We start from the raw sequence: 21,297 nt of genomic DNA on the forward strand, positions 1-21,297 counted from the left end.
TTTTCAGTTTGTAATTTGAATCAGTAATTAAAAATATAAGTGCTGCAACAACTTTACATTACAATGCCAGTATGGCCACCATGAGCTAAACTGTCCATTCATCCATCCACCACTTACCTGGATCAGAAAACTAGTGGCAGTAAGGAAGCCCAGAAACCCGCTCTACAGTCACATCCTCCGCTCCTCCTGTGGGACTAGATTCCTGAGCAGAACCATCTCAACCAGTTTCTTCAAACTAAAAGCAAGCAGTGATTCCACTCCTTAATGTTTGAGCTCCTTATCCTATCTCTAAGGTTGAGCAGAGACACCCAGAGACCCTTAGAAGAGGAAACTCATGCGGGTAACTTGTAGCTGCGATCACATTCTTTTGATCTCTACTCAGAATGTGTGACCATATAGGTGACGGATGAAAGTAGATTTGTCTTCAGATTCAGCTCTGCCGAAGTTGCACTGACATGCCTGTCAATCTTGCATTTGATTTGTGAACAAGATCCCTGAGATACTTGAACTCCCTCATTTGGGCCAGCTTCTGGCTCCCAATACAAAGAAGGTAAGCCACTTTTATTCCAGTGGAGTATCATGGCCTCTGATCGGAAAGTACTGAGTCGCACTTGTCTTCAAACCACCAGTATGTGCTGGAGCTCAGCAATAGAACTACATCGTAAGGCCACATATTGTCAATGAAAATCACAGAATCAATGAGAAAGCACAACCTCACTATTGAGAATGCATTTGACTTGTGTCCCATATTCTCACTCCCCCACTAGAGATCCCAAAGGACATGGTCATCAGCCTCCGGACCACACAAAACATATAGACTGGACACAAAGAAGTGTTGGAAAGGTTTCAAAGGCAGCAGACCTTTTCCAGTATATTCAACCTTTAACACATCCGCTAATGATCTACATGCACGCGCTGTTGTTCTGAAACCACAGGCACGGCAGTACTGCAATTATATGAATCTATACTCTGCAGTAGGAGTAGCAACAGAGAGTGCGGGTGGCTGTTGAGGAGTCTGAATTGTTCTTGTGGTAACCGTGGCTGTGTTTGTGTTTTCCCTAGAGGCTTCACAGTGGTAGCTGTGAGAGGGAGCCTGTGAGGCACTGCGACATGATGAACAGAGGCAAGAGAGGGGTTGGCTGAAACCTAGCGGAGTAGAGGTATTTAGACCGGATCCTAAAGGTAACTGAGGACAGTCAGACCTGGTCCAAAAAGACCAGAAACAAAATGAAATTGACCAGAACTGACCATAGCAGCTGTCGTTTCTCCCCCAAACCTAACTGTTTGAATTCTCTGTCTCTGTTAGAGCACGTTTTGCATCTTAGAACATAAACAGTCCTTTCATTATATCGCAGAAATTCAGGCTGATACGTAACACTTACACTCGCACCTCTTGAGTTAGTGGCAATCTGACCTTATATGCCCCTTGTGTTGACACAATATTGAGCTATGTCGTAGATCATTTGCTATTATCTACACGGCCTAGCACATTCAGAACATTATTGTCAATGTCAGTTTTTTCCTCAGGGTGGTTAAGTGGTCAGTATAATATAATTTACATATTGTTTCACCCTATTAAGTTAATCTGATCATGACCTGACATTAACACATGAAGCTTAAAAGCCATAAACACAAACCTGTGCTTTGTACCTCTGACTGTAAGTGCAACCTGTTCAAAGAGAATAATATGTATTCTTGCAGATTAGAAGCAGATCAAGCCTTCTGGCATGAAACATGACAAGCAAAGCAGGAGGTTGTGAAGTTGAGGAGGTGAAGTCCAAATAAGGTAACATCCACAATCCCTTCAAAAAAGGTTTAATCACTGTAATCACTGTTATGTCTTCTACTTGAGGCCAAGTAGTGCTGACACAGGTTCATTCCTCTTCTGTTTGATCAAAGTCAGTTTTTTACAGGGAGGTATCCCATACGGATTTATGCCAAGAATGAGTTATAGCTGTTGAATCAAAATGCAGTAAGGCTGTAGGATTGCTAATTATATCTGCTGCTTCTTTCAGGTTTTTGATATCTTGGGTCATTCTATTCTTTTTTGTCAATTTCATCAGTTGTTTTATTTGGTTTTCAGTATGCATTATAATGTTTTTATTTTATGCTTCTTTTGTAAATATCATTTTTGTGGCTTCATTTACACATGGTAAAGCACTTTGTTAACTACTGTTTCAAATGGAATACATAACCTAGTATCTGCCTTTTTAGTATAAAACATTCACCACCTGTAAGCTTGAGAGGCGGCTGTTGAAAGCTTTTAGTTTCCTAATTAACAAAGAACAACTCAAGCTGTGGTCAGCTTGCAACACTTCTCCGCTGTCCATCTGTATGTTCAGTATGTTGCAGACACTCGAAGATTTGTCAAAATATGGCTTCATATGCCATTTTTGGCTGAACGTCTGAGCTTTAATTAGAGTAATAACGACATGGAAGCAGCGTATTTAGTCATATTTTGGCAAAATGATGAGTGTTTGGAGCATATTGAGCATACAGATGGAGAACGGAGAAGTGGATTATGAGTGGTTTTAGAACTTTTTAGTAGACATTTTAATACTGTTTTTCCACTGTGAAAACTTGTCATCATTGGAACCACTGAATCTGTTGTAATTGGCAGAATTCAAGCTGACTACAGCCGCTGTTCATTCTCAACGAGGAAACTGAAAATGTTTCACCATCACCCTAAAAGCTCACAGGGATGGATGAGCAAAAGTCATGTTTCTATCCAAATGTGTAACCTCTAAGTAGATTTCTAAAAAGTAAGAAAAAGTAACTGCATCACTGTGTTCGCAAAATAAAAAGCAAAGAAGTCAACAACATAAGATCTGAATCTGTGTGTGTTTCAATCAACAGGTGTTATGAAAGTACTGCATAGTGAGGAAGATGTGATATGATCACTGACATCAGTAAGACTGGTACATCATGGTAGTTCGTTGCTTTTTCCCACCTAAAATGCCATTTATGTAGTTTTAATGAATTAATTAGTCTTCTCTGTTCACATGCAAAGTGTGGCATTTGTGAGCTGTCATGAGGATATCATAGGGGAATGACATGAAAAGGTCCTGGGTTGGATTTGAAATGTGATGTGATTATTACAAGGTATGAATCGACCGCTCAGTTACCTGGATCCCCCCATTCTTTATGGGGTCAGGTAATGGTGAGTGGTGACAACATACTGAAGCTTTGTCTACCAATAAAGAAGGAACCACAATGTCATGTATTGAAAAAATAAAAAAATGTAAAATAAAATATAAATCCTGAATGTCCTTCAGTCTTTTTTGCATCACCTCTTTATTGCTATGCCAACTGTTTCACCTAAAACAAGTACAAATATCTATTTGCAAAGTCCAGGCCAGACTGGAACCAGAGACATTGCAGTTCATGGTTGGCATTTTATCTACTAGGCCTCGGGGCACCCCACAGCTGAGGACCTTTGCTGCATGTCATAAACCCCTACCCTTTTTCCTGCCTCTCAACTGTCCATCAAAGGTGAAAATACCACCAAAAATGAAACAAGCAACAGACATGTGAATGTTAGTCTCACCAGGTGGCAACTACCACAGCTTGAGGCTGAAGTCAATGTGGAAGAACCTTAAAGTGCAATGGCACCGACGGCCACTAGATGCTGGCTCCAACAGACTCCTATTCAAAAAGCCTCAACTTCTTTCTATACATACTAACACAATCAGTTTTTTCAACGAGTCATTATAGTCTGAGTCGTTAAACTTGGGCCCTGTAATAACTGTGCTGCTCATTTAGGAAATTATTGCTCTATTAAAAAGATTGGAAGACTTACAGTAGCTTTGGTGTCTGCTGTGTGGGCGTTGATTGACAGCTCTGGGATTGGCACTGAGCTGTTAAAGAATAAACTGATTTTTCTGCAGACCTGCAGATCTACTGTGTTTGTGGTTCAGGAGACACTAGCAAGACTTACAGGATGCTGTCATGCAATGTTTGGTAAGTTTAATGTTACTTGATACCTGCCCTGTTAGCACAGTTTAGCTAAAGTGGCTAACTTTAGCCCAAGTGTGCACAGCTCAGTGTCCCAGTAAGCTAGCTTCAGTCCAAGGTAGCAGGGCGTGTTTCCAGAGTGGAAAACAGAAAAGATGGTGCTAACCATAAGCTGGGCTTCAAACTGGCTCCACATTGTTACATCCATCTTTATATACAGCCCATGAATTTTACTGGTATATGTCAGCAAGTTCACAGAAATGGAATTACACACAACCCATGTAAAACCCATTAAGGCATTACGTGAACAAGAAGCTGAAAGCTACAAGCAGCCCAGAATCTGTCTGCTGAGCATGTTTTACGAGACATGAAGTAAAATAAAACTTCAGTCTGTCTGATTTAGATTGTTCTATGTCCCCCTGGGCTTTATGTAAGAACAAGTAGTACGTGTGCCGGACATCACTGATGTTATTCACTGCAGTCACTTTGTTCTGTTTTTCCACAATTAGGTTTTCAAATCAGGCTAATCCACAGAGAGTTTGATACTGTTCACATCACAGCTGTTGTTTCTTAAAAATACAGGTGCGGTTCCATTTTCCTGCAGACAGTGTGCTGTCAGAATACACATTTCCTTCACAGTCAAATATTTTCTTAATCATAGATGATAGTTTTATTTTAAGTAGAAATGTCCAAAACCTTTTTCATTCACCTTCATGGTCTTGTAACCAGCTTATATTCACGGTGTTATCAGTCAATTCCAGGATGCACCTCCTCTCATATTGACTCCTGTGGCCCTCAGTGTAGAGAGCGCACAGGAGAGGAACATGAACACGACAAAAACCCTGAGGTGAGACCTGAGTAAAAGAGTACCGCTCAGACACTTTAGCTGTTTAGCCTCTCTCTCTGAGCTTAAACTTACAGTCCAGTGTACACTACTCACAGTCTCACCCACACTGAATGAAACAACAGCAAGTTCCCTGAGCAACATTTGTGGCAGATTTTAAGTGTGACAAACAAGCACAAACAACTCCAAATAAAGTTCAAGGAACATGAATGGATGGACCGACGGACCGGGGCCGATCCATAACTCTCATTGATGAAATATAAGCCTCACAAAGAGTCCCCCTGGCATCACGAATGTGCACAAGTGGAGGCCCATCAACAACACCACAGAGAAGCTACAGACTGGAAGTAGCTGTGGATCAAGAGGAGCAATCAGTGGACTACATGTTGCGTGAAAACAAGCGGGGGACTGATTACCTCCAGTCGGTTCGCCCTGGAAAACTGATGCCAAATCAATTCTTCAAGGTGCACCTTTGACAAACACGCTGCAATGATTTTACCAATTGGAGGAAACTGATGGAGCTCTTCCAAAGCGTAAGTATACTGGCACTGAATTCAATCTGACAACTCTGTCAGTATGACAGCCGTGTCTGCAGAGACTGTGAGAAATACAGTGTTTTGTTTCAGGGTTTGCCACTGTAACAACCCAATGTCTGATATTTCAATTCAGTTATACAACAAGATGAATGCCAATAGATTAAAATCAGTGACAGGATAATAATGGCATGAATAAGGACTGAATAGTTTACATGCAAGAAAATGGTAACAATTGGGCAGACCACAGCACATTAAACAACAAATTAAGACAATTTATAATCTGACATTCATGTATGACTGAAAAAATCTCCCATTTTAATTGAATGTGTTGATTTATTCATAATATATGAAACAGGGATTGGAGAAACAGCTTGTCTCCACTGGGAAACTCTTGGCGAGGGAGGTAAACAAATTATACATCGTCTTCTCTCTCAACAGATGCAAAGTGTATTCTGACATGGTGTACATATTCCCCAAAATTCAACCTGACATATTTGGTATCTCTGGAAACTTTTTTTGGTTCAACTAGGAGGCATGAAATAAAAACCTTTGGGTTTGAACAGTGTTTGTCTGCTCAGCGTGAGCTTGTAACGATGGAAAAACTGTTGGGGCCGGCAGAGTTTAGGAGGTTAAGTAAGTGAGCACAGAGACCACTGCCTCGCAAGGCTCTACCCTGGTTATCAAGCTGTACATGTACCACACTATTACTACAATGATTTACTGCTCAGATCTCTCTGGTTTCACTGTTTATAAAATTTAAAACCCACAGAGAATTATCACTTCACTGCAGTTCTCCACAGCTCTACTGAACATTTTAGCAACTTTCAGCTTTTGTTGTGTTTTTGGTCGCAGCAGCTGTTTTCATTGAAAAATCTCTAAAAAAGCCTCCGTTGACGATCTGCCCACCACCAAACAACAGACAGAAACAGTTAATGACTAGCTGGTGAGCACAGGGGAGCGTTTGGCAGTTAAAAAGCCAGATATGCCCTATAGGAGTCGGTGGAGATCAAAACAGAACTAAAAGGAGAGTCAATATTGGACTTATAATTGCAAGGTGGAAACAAGTATAACTCCAAATCTGTGCTAATATTGCTCTGTACCAAAACAGTGTAAATGTACAACTGATTGCTAATAACAAAACTACTTCAAGTCAATGGAAAAGTCTGTTTATTATCATCTTTAGATGTAGCGAGAATCAGAAGGTTTATCTCCAGACATGACTCAGAAACAACACAAAACAAAACAACAAAACTCAAGGTGTACACGTCATACTCATCCTTAGGTCTACTGCTTGTCTTTAAATCTCTCAGTGGTTTAGGACCATTAATGTACATCTCTCACTCTGACTGTATTTCTCAGAATCTCGGGTCATCTGATAGCAATCTGCTAATCATTTCCAGAGTCTGAACTAAACACGGAGGAGCAACATGTAGTTTCTAAGCTCCATATACTGTAGTTGAAACAAAAATTCAAAAGACTTCCACTGACTTTGACTACCTTTAAAAGCACATTAAAATGTTTGTTCTCCACTGCCTTTGACTGAATCTCTGAATCTGACTGCTTTTTAACCTTTTTTCAAAATTTTTTTTTTTATCTTTCAGCATATTTTTCAATCCCTTGTGCTGTACTTCTTCTTTAATGTCTTCAAACAGAGCACTTGAACCTCTTCACAAAACTTGAGCCATTCACATAATATTCACAGTCTATTAATTTTCTACTGTCGAGCTGCTCTTCGTAGAGGAAACAACTACTTAAATCTAATTTTGTTTGTGTTTTTGTTTTGTTGAAATGATACATTATGACAGCCTCTCTGCAGAACAGATGACTGATCTCGCTAACACAATTTCTTCTCGACTGCGTCTGAGAGGTGCTTTGCTATAAAGGACTGCGATTACTGATTGACAGAAACAACCATTTCTGTTCTGAGCCCTGATAGAAAACATGGTGATTTCAAAGTCCAAAGCTTTACTCCTGTGTGCCCGCTTGAAACTCCTGTGTATTTTTCAATTTTCTCTATAACAAGTCAGGTGTCAAACTAGAAGTGTAAGGGTAACCTGAGGGCAGAGTGGTCCTATCTGGCAACACACAGAGCCCAGCATGACACTGTCTCAGTCTACAGGAGCTAAAGGCTGATTGATGGCAAGAGCTTCTTTCTCGGTTGAGGGAAGGAAGACCAGAGAGCATTACAGGGAGGGGAAAAAAAAAAAGAGAAAAGAACAGATATTGAGCGTGAAATGAGCATGGAAGTCTCATTAAAAATCTCCATGTGGCTTGCCAATGTTTAACTTTATGACAGACATTAGATCTCTGTGGTGTGCGGATACACATTGAGGGGTGGTGGCGGTGGGAAAACGCACTTCCAGCTAAATCAATTGGACAGGTATGAGATTAGGAGAAGCTATAGCTCATCTATATGTGAAAAGTTTCCCCCTCCGCTATCCCTGGGTACAGAGAAGCAGCATGTGGCCCTGTGTGATACAGATGCAGGCTGTTGGAGGTCCAGTAGCAGGTGACCTCAGTATCGCCTCTCTGCTGGGGCTTGTTTATATACTGCTCCCTTTTTTATCACACCTCACTGCAGGTCTAATTAACAGGCTTTTCAAGAGAGTCCAGGGCCCATCCAACAAGGTGTGCTGTGCATTCATACCCCAACACCAGTAAATGGAGTCCCTCAGACCCCAGCCAATTAATCCTAATATAATTAGAAAGCGGTGAGGTTCAGGGAGTCAGATATTTATATCAAAATCACTGTCTTTTCTCTCCGTCATCCCTGCCTCACAGTTATCTCCTGGAGGCTCGGTTTGATATAAAACTCACAGATTACTCTTTGGCACTGATTCAAGGATATGTCCTCTGTTAAATTAAATGATGAAGCAGGCTAAGCCTTTTTTTTTTTTTTTTTTGTGGAAGTGAAATTAAGCAGGGACGGGACAAGGTTGGAGGAGCTGTGGATTATGCCATTTACAGCCGGAGTTTCTCTGTTAATTTACCGATTCCATCTCAGTCAAAACTTCAAAAAATGGTGTGAAAATTAATATCAATGACCACAAAAAAAGAGGCAAGAAATCATTGTCAGATCAATGAATAAATTATGAGCTCAAAATAATTGCTATATTGTGAGGATTTCTGGTAATAAATTCGGTCTTTCTCTTTTAACTGTCAAGCTCTAAATCAAAATGCCAGTGCATCACTTCCAGATAAATGGGAGTGCTATACAAAAGTCACTCCATTTTGAAATTGTATTACCAGTCTGGCCTTTTGTGCAATCACCGACCTTTTCTGTGACGCACACTGTGTCAAAGATCAGTCGTCTCTTGTCGAGTGCTGGAGAAGCTCAATTTGTGACAACACGTTTATAAGAACGAGAAGGTTTCCTCCAACATGCAGCTCAGAATAAGTGTCGAATAACAGAAACTCAGTTCTGAAAACATCACATTTTGAGCTGTTATTTTCATGGACCTGTTAATCCCTCAGACAGTCCCTCCACAGATCTATTTGACATGAGTCTGCTCTGTTAGTAGGAGTAGTAGTTTTAAGCCCAGAGCAAGAATTAAACACAGTCGATTTTGGACAAGCTGCTGGTTTAAGTACTGCCTTCGTTCTCTTTTCAGTCTCTCAGCAGCAGAAAGCTTCACTATGCTGGTACAGGTGATGACCTATTTTGATCCAAACGGTTCAGGTCACTGAAATCGTTTAAGGGGTGCGTTTTAAATGTCAAGTGGAATCGATCAACAGAAATAACTGTTGAATGTTGCCAACACAAATAAATAACATTTTACAGCAAGCTAGGAGTCATTTATCCTCTGAATTTTTATCGATTTTTTCAAAGTGTGGCCCAAAGACCTAAAACCCTGAACTATGTTGCAAAACTGTACGGTGCCATTCTTATTGATCGGTAACCTTCAGTTCCTCTTGAACATAAAATGACTTGGATTTTGGTGATGGTAGTAACAATAGACAAAAGTTTATATTATATTTTAGGCAGTTTGCTTTTGTGTGTAATTTGGTGAAAATTGTGGCAGTTTATATGTTGTATTTGGCTCATTCTGTGCCAACAATATGTTATTTCTGATGACACCACTGGGGGGCACCAAAGTTGGAAATTTTCAAATGACCCCTAATACTAGAAGTCCAGCTCCATTACTCACAGTGGGTGGTTATGTTCTGATATGTGTGCAATAAAAATGAAAATGTCTACTGCTGTAATATAAATCTTTGATGATGTGTGATAACCATTAGTGTTTTTATTGACATATATAGTATAATAATGGCGATTATTGTCTTGCCCCTACTGATGGGCAGTTGATAGGGGGTGGGGGGGGTGCGGGGTGATTATCATATTTCATAATGCAACAGTCATTTGTCATTTTTCTGTAATGCAGAGACATTTTTATCCATATACATTTTTAACATGGAAGTTGCAGTAAAAACCAAACTCTTTACCATACCTCTGTTTCTGACATCCTCAATCCACTGAGTAACTCGTTCTTTAGTAAAGAGCAACTGTTCAAACAAAGCACAACCAAGTTCAGCAATAATTTAACATTACTGTTTGTTGATGTTCAGTGGAATCCTATGAGGATATCATCATTATAAAAGTGTTAAAAAATGTATGATTCACATTCAAGTAGGGGTTTAAAAACTAACGAAATTAGTTATTGAAGTTGATTGTTGGTCTCATGTAGCATAACAGATAAACTTGATTGTGTTTATGATTGTTTGAACATTTCTTATACTTGTGTCAATATGATACTTGTGTTTCGGTACTGATTACTGTTCCTTTGGTACTGAATGTTCAACACCAAAATGGTACCTCTACAATGTTTTTCTCAAAAAATCATTATTTTCTCACTAACAGAAGAAGCTGAAGTTTTCAAATGGTAAACGTTGCCTAAACTCAAGCAACCTCGAACCAGTGCAACCTAAATTATATCACCTTTCTGATCAAAGTATATGTAAACACGATTACGAATCTGATCAGACATTTGATGCCAGCTTTCACTAACTGACTATTTGAGATATTCTGAACTTCTGACACATTTTGCTCAGCGCTAAAGAAGCACTGAGGTTCAGCTGAGGTCTCAGCCCTACGGAGCACCGACACTCTCCACACAATTCTGAGAAATTTCTGATATTTTTCCTTTCCAATAATATTAAGTGCTCATACTGTACACTAGCTAGATTTTAGGACTTCAAAGTTTAATTTACATGAAAGCATTTTGAGTCATGATATTACCCTCCTAGCTGGGAGCCCTGCAAGTTGTTTGATGACCCTGAGTGTTCACATATTTATAGTGAAGGTCGGGCTGTTGTCAGCCTGTTCTTTCTGTTGATCCTGGCCCTGTCTACCACACTGCTCTCACCCCCGTGTTGATAACAGCCCTTACAGCTCTTGAGGTGCGGTTTTGCACTTCAGCTGCAATCTCCTGCTTGCTTCAACCCGTTGTCTCACCTCCAGCCGCGACCAGAGCTGTCACCTACATTTCACTCTCACCAGCTGGTTCCTCTATTTCTCCAAAACCTCCTGTTCCACAAGTCATTTATCACCCTGTTTGGACAACCCACGCTCTCCTCCCCCCTTCCTGTAGCAAAAGCATGATTTCTAATTAAACCTTCTAACTGTGAGGTTAAGAGCCAATTTCATGCACCTTACTCTTGATAAATAGGCAGTGGCCCCTTCACTCCTTCAGTCCTTTCCCTATCTGTTGTGCCCAGTCTACTCTGGCATTACCAGTCTTTAGCCTGCTCCATTCCTCCTGAGTTGAACTTTTTCCAGATAAGTTTCATCAGTAATAACATCTATTATTCATCTTTTTTTTTTTCCAGAAATGTCATTAATGGTGAGTCAATGAGGGAGCAATGAAGTGAAAAGACATGAGTATAGACCATTTATGGCTAAAATGATTCTAATAGGCAGAATAGGAAGAATATCAATCCAAACCCCTTCCAAACACATTTTTATGAGCTCCAGGGTCGAGGTTTTGAAACAGAAAACTGTTCTGCAAGAGTTCAGATTTTCTGGCGGGATTGTGTTCGTGCATTAATTATTTGGCTCTTATAAGATTCATTGATTCCTCCCGATGGAATGTAAAACATGATCCAAAAGGGGGAAAAAAAGGCTGCTCATTTTCTGAAAGTAGAAGAATAGGCAGGGGCATTGATTAGGGTCTTTGACGAATAGTCATGCCTGAAGGCTCTGTTGGACTGGGGATTAATTACTATCTTTGCTCTGGAAAAGGAAACATTGATCTGAGTGCGTGAAGAAAAAGAGGATTAATGACAGGCAGCTTTATGCTGATTAAGATTTAGTCAGACAGAAAAAAAAAAGTCAGATTTGAAAGTCTGACACTGCAGAGTGGGATCATTTGGGGTTTACTTTGAAGCCTGTGCATGAATTTGATACTGAACAAGATGGCTACTTAAAAGTGACCTGTGATACCTTTCAGTTTTTTTTTAATTTTCTTTTCCGGTATATTGATCAAATGTGTATGATATATACTGTAAGTCTAAGTTACATAATGAGACAAAGAGTCCACAGCCATGCAAGGCTGTACTGGGACAGCAATGCTTTGAGCTAAATACTAGCATAACCCTGCTAATATGCACACAATGACAATGCTAACATGCTGATATTTAGCAGGTGTAATGTTTACCAAAGTATGTTTGCATGCTAACATTTGCTAATTAGCACTAAACACGGTGCAGCTGAGGCAGCTGATGGAAGGTCATTAGTTTTGCAGGTATTTGGTCACAAACAAAGTGAAAATTTGAGAAGTCAGGGGATCACCAAAGTTATTAAAAATCATCCTGAGGGGGACATGAACGTGCATACCAAATTTCATGGCAACCTATGTTATAGTTGTTGAGATATTTCAGTCTGAACTAAAGTACTGGACCAACTGACTGAATGTAATTTCCATACATACTTGCATGATCATCCAATCCATCCATATAACCCACATTTCCAGTATAAGTAAAGTCCATGTTCTTAAAGGTTAATTCTGGTTTGTTACAACATGAGTCTTACTTTTGTAGTTTTTTTCCAGTTATGATAACACTGAACAGCAATATAGCTACAATGAAATTGTGATGATGTTTACAGCAGACGGTTTGGGTAATAAACCCAATCTCCTTCATTTTCTCTTCCAAATAAGTTTGTCCAACCTGGAGGTTTGTTTACAACCTCTCTGATTGTCTCACTGCTCATATATATGAACTTACTTATATAAGCCCAACTCCATAAATTCTGTTTTGTTGCTTTCTTGTTTTATTATGCCTTTGTTTTTTATACTTTTTAATCTACAGCATTTTTTTGTTTCCATGCTGATTCCTCTTTCTTTTCGCTGCAATGGCCCAAGTTCCCCACAGAGATCAATAAAATTTAATCTTACCTCGTCTTATTAAGCTTTAATCTCACAGTCCACTTAGTGCATACAGAGGTAATTTAGGAAAGTACACATGACCCAGCAAGATGTCCGGCTATTTAAGAACAAACCATTGTTCACGTTTTGTTGATACAGTATTTCTTTTTTCCTCATAATAATTGGGTTTTGTGTTATTTCTTTCCAATTCTCCTTAAATCCTCATGTTTAGGAAGCAGCTCCACAGAGTGTTCAGGGTGTAAGGTCAGCCTGAAGCAGTTATTAGGGTCAGAGTTTATCTCAAAGGTTAAACGAACAAAAATGACACCAGCTGCCCTGCCTCTGCTTACACACAAACAAACCACTTATATTCTGAAAGTTAGATGGATTGTTTAGCTGCTTAAGGACAACTCAGAAATGCTTTCTATTTGGATATTTAGGCAAACAATTAAAAGCTTCTGACAATCATCTGCCTCCATCATGAGCCAGACAATGCAGACTAGTGCAAATATAAGGTAATGACAGACCTCTAATTTAAAAGAAATGCTATTAAATTTATATCCACACATATGTTCTGGAAAATGAATGACATGCTGGTTTTCATTTTGAAAGAAAGCCACATGATTCTGATGTTTCTTTTTTCATGACTTGTTACTTGTATGTAAACTTTGCCCTTGATTCTACGCTTTGAATAAATAATGTGACTCTAGAAAACATCTCATACCATCAAACCATCATTTAGAGCCCATTGGGTGCTCTAAAAATTGTATGGATGTCAATCTAAAACTGCAGCCGGCATTCCTTCCTCTATAAGTCATCTTCTCGGCATTCAGCTATAAAAGGGAAATCCTTTCACAGAGCTCTGTCAATGGGGAAGTGATGAGTCACAAGCAGCAGATAATGACGGTGCCCATTTGGGAGGATAATTTCCAAACCTGTCATCGGAGCGAGAGAGAGAGAGAGGGGCTAAAATTCACAGATTTATATTTATAGTGAGATTCCTATTGCCAAATATGCATGACCATTTTATACTTTGTTCATTTGTTTTTCACTGTGAAGGAAATGAAATTATATTTATTTTCCCTGCTGTTGTGTAAACAAAAATAGAATGACAAAAAAATTACACAAGTAAAAAACTAAATTTTAAAAGCAAAAGACAAGCTGCAAGATATATATTTTTGTACAAAGTGCAAAACAGCAGCCACATCAATGTTTTATACCGGGGAGTGAAGTCATTGATATATGTGCTGTCTACTTGTTTCATATATAATAGAAAGGTAATATGTACCAAAAAACTTTTGTAAGGTGCTGACCACTGTAAGTAGATTTTGGGGGGGGGGGGGGGGGGGGGGGGGAGAAAAAGCAGCTGCACACACATTTACCATCAATCTTACTGGTAAAATATTTTAGCTACCTGCTTTCAGCATCACCGTCGCAGAGGCCCTCTTGCTTTATTGCTCTTGGGAAAGACATTCATTCAGACACTTGATCTCCATGTTGTTCTCCAAATGAATCACAAGGTTAGACAAACCTGCATAGTTTAAAGAGGCAGTCAGAAGCAATAATGATCATTTAAGCCAACAGTGCTGAGAGTTACTTTCATAATGTTATTTATAATGGCTGGTGTGGAAAAAGAAATGTAACCTGCTTGTTTTGAGTCATTTCTATAATCGTGGAATATTAACGCTTTGAACCCGTCTACTTCTTAGTCATGATCCAGTCAGATCAGTCAGATATCATACACACATGGCTGGAATCAGGACACTGTACTCTTTGCAATAATATAGGTATCTATGGATTAACAGCCAACAAAAATCAATCCAATACAGTTATGACACAATCTGATATGACTGAAAAAATGTAGTAAGTGGACCTTGAGTTAGGATTGTTTAGTCAAACTACTTCCATTTTCGTGGTTCACCTTTAAGTCCTATCAGTGCTGTGGATGAAATCATCACAGCTACTGTGCATCTCAGCAGATCCATCTTCATGACAACTCAGCACACTGATAACAGGATTGAAAGCTCTGGAAAAAGCATGTACTGTGAGTGGACGTTGAACTAAGTCCATAAATTTACTTCCGAATTCATACACTCCTTATAACTTAAAGGGGCACTCCAAATTCGGCCTAATACTTGATAGTGGAGTTTGAAAGATGTGGGCTTTTGCCATGTTCATATCATATCCGAGTTATCGTAATTACAAGTTTTCAATTTCGTGTCAACTTCCAAGTGGTAATTATGACTGGGAAACTAAAAACCAAACAAACATGGACGCCTCCCGTCAGTCTGGCGTTCAATGTAATTAAACCCAAACTTAATGGATGTATTGTGATTTTGTCAATGCACAGTATTTTAAATCCTCTCACTCAGTTATCATGCATCCTTCCTGAGCGGTCAGATGAAGTGAATGCTCATAAGTCATTCACATGAGAAATCGTTTTTCCCTGCCCATGTCTTACAAAAGAGGTGCATTATGGGATTTGTGGGATCCAGTATTTTTGGAGGTTGACCCACACTAAAGGGACTAAAAGTCAGGGTATCCTGGCCTTTGATGCATCCGTTTTGTTCATTCTTTTTTAAAATCTGTCCCTTGTGAGACCTCCAGATTAATGAAAGTGAAATGTTAAATTGCTGGCGTGCCCCTTTAAGATCTCACCCCGGGATCACAGTAAGCCTGTAAATAAAAGGAGATAAAATCGAGTACAAAGATCCCATGGTTCAAAGAGGCAGATTGAATTAATCAGTCAAGGCAATTTATAGAATGCTCGTCATGTAGATCCACCATAACTTCCATTTCATTAAGAAGCTTATATTGAAATTCTCACACTATAAATATCTTCACTTCAATCGCATTTCTATTCCCTCGCACCGTATAACTCCAGAAATAGACTTGTTAGTTTTAGTGAGACTGTTCCCTGATGAGACTCTTGGAAGGACGTAAAATTCAGGGCAACATGTGGTCTTGTTATGATGTTACCCGGCAGTCCTATTGACTTGAAGTATTTGGATTTTACCAGGTGCATGGCAAATCTCTTGGTTGAAATTATAACAGCCTATTTGCCATGTGGCCGACAGCGGTAGTTTGTAGTTTCAATTGAATTTTATCTCAGCAGCCAGCTATTTGCAGATCATTACACAGGGAGTGCAAGCCCTAGATTGCCACTAGAGCGACGTCGGCCTTGTGCTGGTTTGTTTGCTCATTCATTTATTTATGCTATTCAAATCTCAACACCGTTGCTGTTCATTTGGGATGCTAACAAACTGGTTCAAGGTTGTTGCATTGGGACAGAACAAGAGAGAGAAGGAGAGAGAGCTAGCAGTGCATTCAGTGCCAGCTTGCTTAATTTCTGTGCTGGCAAGCTTTATCACACACCCACACTATGTTGCCATCGTATAAAATGTTAATTCGAGAAGTGTAACGTTGTGGGACGAGGGTTGAATCGCTGCCAAAACATGCAGGGCCAGGACTGTGGAAGGCAAAGGCCAACACCAATGAACTAGAGAGATACACCGCTGCTAGTTTAACTGCCTGTGGCCAGCTGGCCACAGCAAAACACAGATGAATTTTTCTGAAGCACTTTGACAGACAGGCACGAAGTCTCATCTCTCCACAAGCCTGAAGTAGTCAGTGCACTGTCAGGACTCTGAACCTGCACCCTTTACTGCTGGAACTCCTGCAGAGGAAACAGACATGATCTTTTCAGTATTAGTTAAACTGCCTCACATGCAAACCAGATGTAACAATAGCTAACGTGAAACTGATGTTACATCCTTGTGGAACATTTTCTCTTTTCATTCGGCACACCTCCACAGATGTTGAGAGGCTGTCTTGCTTCAGCGTTAGTTGCCCTGAGGAACATCTGGCACCACCCACGATCTGCATTGTTCCCCATGCAAATGTGTTAGAGGAAGAGGATTTCAGAATCATCAGGAGAAAAAGTGCTGATTAAAGGTCCACAAAGGAGACATATTTTTGTGGATAACTATGTGAACTTGGGTGGAGGAATGTGCACTTTTTTTTGAAGTGTCAAAAGACATTGCAGCTGTAAAAGTGCTTATATTTTCAAACACTTAATTATTAACAATTATTTAATGTTTTAGTTTTGAGGTTTGTTTGTAAATGCCATGTGATTCCTGTTTTGCTGGTTTTAATTTGTTGCATTGCATTTTACATTCAGAAGTAGAAATTATTCATACATTCCTAAGGACATGATGGTCACTCTCATCGTTGAATGATACAAATGTCAACATTGACTTCTAGTAAAACGTTAGGCTCTCAGTATTGAGGACATGAACACTTACATTGTTCATCCATCCCCCACCCCCTACTGTCACATCTCTTACATTTCACTGCAACATATAAATATCACACTGCTTCATGCACTGGCACTGAATGGTGCCACTAAACATAAATTGCTAATGCAGATCAGCTGCATAACTCTGCACAGCCTCCATCTGTGTGAACCTGGTGATCTCTGAGAGTCTGTTGTTCTGTTGTTTGCCTTTTGTAGTGCAAGTTTTTGGCATGGCACCTGGTTTAGGATGCAACAGGCTAGTTAAACTGAACCCCGCCCCCCACAAAAACATTTCTGGTATTTTACTGTATACAGAGAGATGAACAACTTGAGACAGATAGTTTGATGTATTAAAATAGCACCTCCTAATGAATGCAAGTGTGTGTGAATCCCCTTTTTACACAATATTATTTAAAAGAAATATTTTATATTTGAAATCAAGCTGTTTTTCTGACTAATGTTTATTGTTTTATCCACATTTGTGGTGTAGCTCTATGGATGGCACTGCCTGACGGTCAGTTATCTCTCTATTGGTCGGTCCATCAACCACTTTGTACAAAATTTCATGGCATCTCATCCAATAGTTGTTGTCTGGAACAGACATTCATGGTGCTCAGATACCAGAATCCCAATGACTTTGGTCGTTTTCTCTGACACTCTCTCCTCTGACTTTTCCTCTGGTGCCACCATAAGATTGACATTTGATGTTTTGAAAAAAATGTCTTGACAAGTATCGGATGGGCTGCCAAAAAATTTGGTACAGACATTTAAGTGCTCCTCAGCCTCTGCTGTACTTTAAACTCAGATGGTTAACAAGGCAAATATTACACCTCCTAAATATCAGCATGTTAGCATTATCAATGTGAGCATGTTCACATTTAGCTCAAAGCACCACTGTGCCAAAGTACAGCCTCACAGAGCAGCTGTAGTGCAGCTGTGGACTCTTAGTCTGCTTATAAGGATAATGATTTTGTTTGTTATGTTTGTCTCATCTTGTTCTTGTGTTTTTTGTTAATGCATTGCCAACATTATAGAATAGTATGTGACCCTCCTGAAAATGGGATGATGCACCTGCAGGGGCTTAAAGATACAATTCAGAATCCAATAATATAAATGGATTAGGTAGAATTGATACTGTAGATATGACGGCTAGATTAGAGAGAGCGAGAGAAAGAGAGATAGTCAATAGAATGAGGAAAAATAATCAATAAACAGTTTGTAATTCTGATTAGTACCTGATTTAAATGACATATTGGCATATTTCTCGGTGACACGTACAGATTACCAGCTGATTGGAGTTGCAGATGAACGGCGCTCGGCTCCTCCTCACCAGCTTTAGCTGAAGGGATTGAAGAGGAGAGACAAAGCTGGGCCACATGTACATGAAAAAAAAAAAAGTTTTTAACAACCTCCCAGATGGATAAGACAAATGGTGGGACTGATCAAGTCAAGTCAAGTTTATTTCTAAATCAATTTCCAGAAGAAAAAAACGCCATCTGTGACAAAGAACTTTACAGACAATAAACACAGATAAAAAAAACAAGGACACGGTGTCACAGATGAGAGTCAGAGACTGAAGAATGCTGGTTCAATGTGTTTTCTGTAGATGTACCATATGCCTCCTAATGGGCACTAGGGGGCAGATTGACTAACCATGTGAGTGTGTGAATGAGAGAATAAATGAATGAAAATGTGAGTGAAATACTGTGTGGATCCACATGGGGCTAAAAACATAAATGATAATAAAAAAAGGGGCAAAACAAGAACAAAGAGCATCACTAAGTCCAACAGATGTGGCCGGAGGTTGTGTTTTGGGAGGCTTTGTGTAGCCTCTTGCTTGTGTGTGTGTGTGTGTGTCTGTCTGTCTTTCATAGACTACTTTCAGGGACAAATTTCCGACTAAAGACCAATTAACTGGGGACAAAAGCTGTCTCCAGGAAATGAGTGTAAATCTATGTAATGTCCCTAAAAGTGACCTAGGAAAACATGTGTGTATGTGTGTGTGTGTGTGTGTGTGTGTGTGTGTGTGTGTGTGTGTGTGTGCGTGCATGTGTGTGTGTGCAGCCCACTGGAGAAATAAGTAAATGACAGACTGCAGGCAAATAGATAAAGGGAAACGAAGGGCTAGCGGATGATGCTGTTGAGGGAGGAGGCATTGTAGTGGAGGGCGGTCAGATGGACTCCTGAAGTGCTTCTTGGCACGCCTCAGTGGAAAAAGCCACTGACTGAAAGAGCTCCATTGCACTGACATTTTGACATTGAGAGGGTGGAGGACATTGTCCATAATAGCAGACTGCAAACATCGTTTTCTCCACCACTACCCTGAGTGAGTCTGGTTCATCCCTCTGGCAGATCTGGCTTTTCTCAATTCTCACCTTCTTGTTCCAAAATATGTGTCCCCTGAAATAGTACTGACTGCCCCCTCCCAAATAAACACCCCCTATCCTTTCAAAAGCTTATGGACTCTAGTCACAACAGTCTGACAGAGGAAGGATCAAACGCCAGAAAATGTATGGATGTAAAAAGATAGAACATGAATGGATGAATCCTTTAAATAATTTATAATAAATGTATAAATCTGTGAGGCTGTACTTAGGCACAGTGGTGCTAAACATGCTCATATTGACAATCAACGTCCTTAGTTTTGCAGGTAGGCCTATATGTTTATACATCAAAGTATTGCAAAAAAATTACATTTTAATCATGAATGTCGTACAATTTCATGGCAATGCAAGTGTTGAACAGTTGCATTGCCATGAATTGCACAACTGCAACTGTCATTGCAGTCTCTCGCTGCTAACATGGTTTTGGTCGCCTTGCACTCGTACTAGCACATGACATTGATCACTCTCTCAATGCACTCACATTACCATCTGGTTGTAGATACAGAACTTAAAGGGAAACTTTGGCATGTTTCAGTCTGGACCCTACGGTTTTTGAAATTGCCGGCAGCTGCTAAACGGGCTGCAATGTAATCCAACAGGTCAATAGCGTCCCGTTAATGTACGTCCTTCTCCTTCGTTAAAGGAGAAGTCTCGTTCTGAAATCTCATGAGAGTTGAGTTATTGACTCAGTTGTCAACTGAATATTCAGCCATGACTTTGAAAATATTTTGGATAAACACTAAGCTATGTTTTCTGTACTCCATCACAACAGACTCCCCCCGGCTCTCCTCTCACCATCTCTGTCACGGCTGAATATTTAGCTGATTTTGACAACAATTGAACTCTCACGAGATTTCAGAGTGATACTTGTCCTTGAGTGAGACTTGGTTAGACACAATAATAAACAGACCGGATCAAGCGAAACGTAAAGAAAAATGTTTGATTTCTCTGTATGGTCCTTTCCATAATGTTGTCAGACACTTATAAGAACAATCTGAACCTGTCAGTAGCAAAAACAAGCACTTTTAGTGGATGTACACTGACAGGGCGCTATTGCCCCAAAGGATTACATTACAGCCTGTTTAGCGGCTGCCAGCTGAATCACTCTCACTCAATACTGGACCAATTTCAGAATGGAGAAGAGCTGCTTTGGCAGGAACTTTGGCCGTTCTTCCATAGCAGCCCTGAACAAATATTACAAATAAACATTCACACTGTCTGTAGAGATATTGACATACTGTATCTGAGAGAGCACATGTGTATATAAGTATGGGATACAAGCAGGGACATGAATATTTATGTGTACATTTCATGTATTCATGTTGCAGTGTAGAGTATATACAGGCAGTGAAAACAAGACAATAAATACAATAAATACTGACTATTTTATATCTTTAGGTTTTGGACTATTGGTCATACAAAACAAACAGTTTAAATATGTAACCTTGGGCTCTGGTATAATGTAATATTTTTTTCACTATTGACATTATATAAATATAACAATTGATAATGAAATAATTGATAGACGTCTTTTCTTCCTTTTTTCCCCTTTCAGTCTTTTGCCATAATCTAATAAAACATTTCATAGCTGCTCAGGAGAGAAATATAACCTCATTGGTTTGTTGAAACCTCAATGGATGGAACGAATGAATGACTGCAAGTTAGCCAACTGGAAACCTTGAATGGAAAAGTAGTAATGCACAGCAATAGCCGTATTTCATTTATTCATATTCATTTAATTTAAAAAAAAAATTCAGCCTGTTAGCTCGCTAGCTAATGTCATTAGATATTAGATTATATATGTAGTTTGAACATAGAAGTCCAACATAACTAATTAGAAATAGTATTCATTTTGATACCTCTATAAAATTTGACATTTTCAGTGGGCCTCAGTGTAATAAAATATTCATGGAAAAAACTA

The 21,297-nt window shown here is 39.5% G+C and overlaps 1 pseudogene; it reads left to right on the top strand.

Annotated features, from left to right (window-relative positions):
• Positions 1 to 579: 579 nt before the first annotated feature.
• Positions 580 to 21,297, top strand: part of LOC122984205 — a 34,802-nt pseudogene continuing 14,084 nt past the window's right edge.

The sequence above is a fragment of the Thunnus albacares genome, chromosome 6 (assembly GCF_914725855.1).
Source record: "Thunnus albacares chromosome 6, fThuAlb1.1, whole genome shotgun sequence".
Taxonomy (NCBI): Eukaryota; Metazoa; Chordata; class Actinopteri; order Scombriformes; family Scombridae; genus Thunnus; species Thunnus albacares.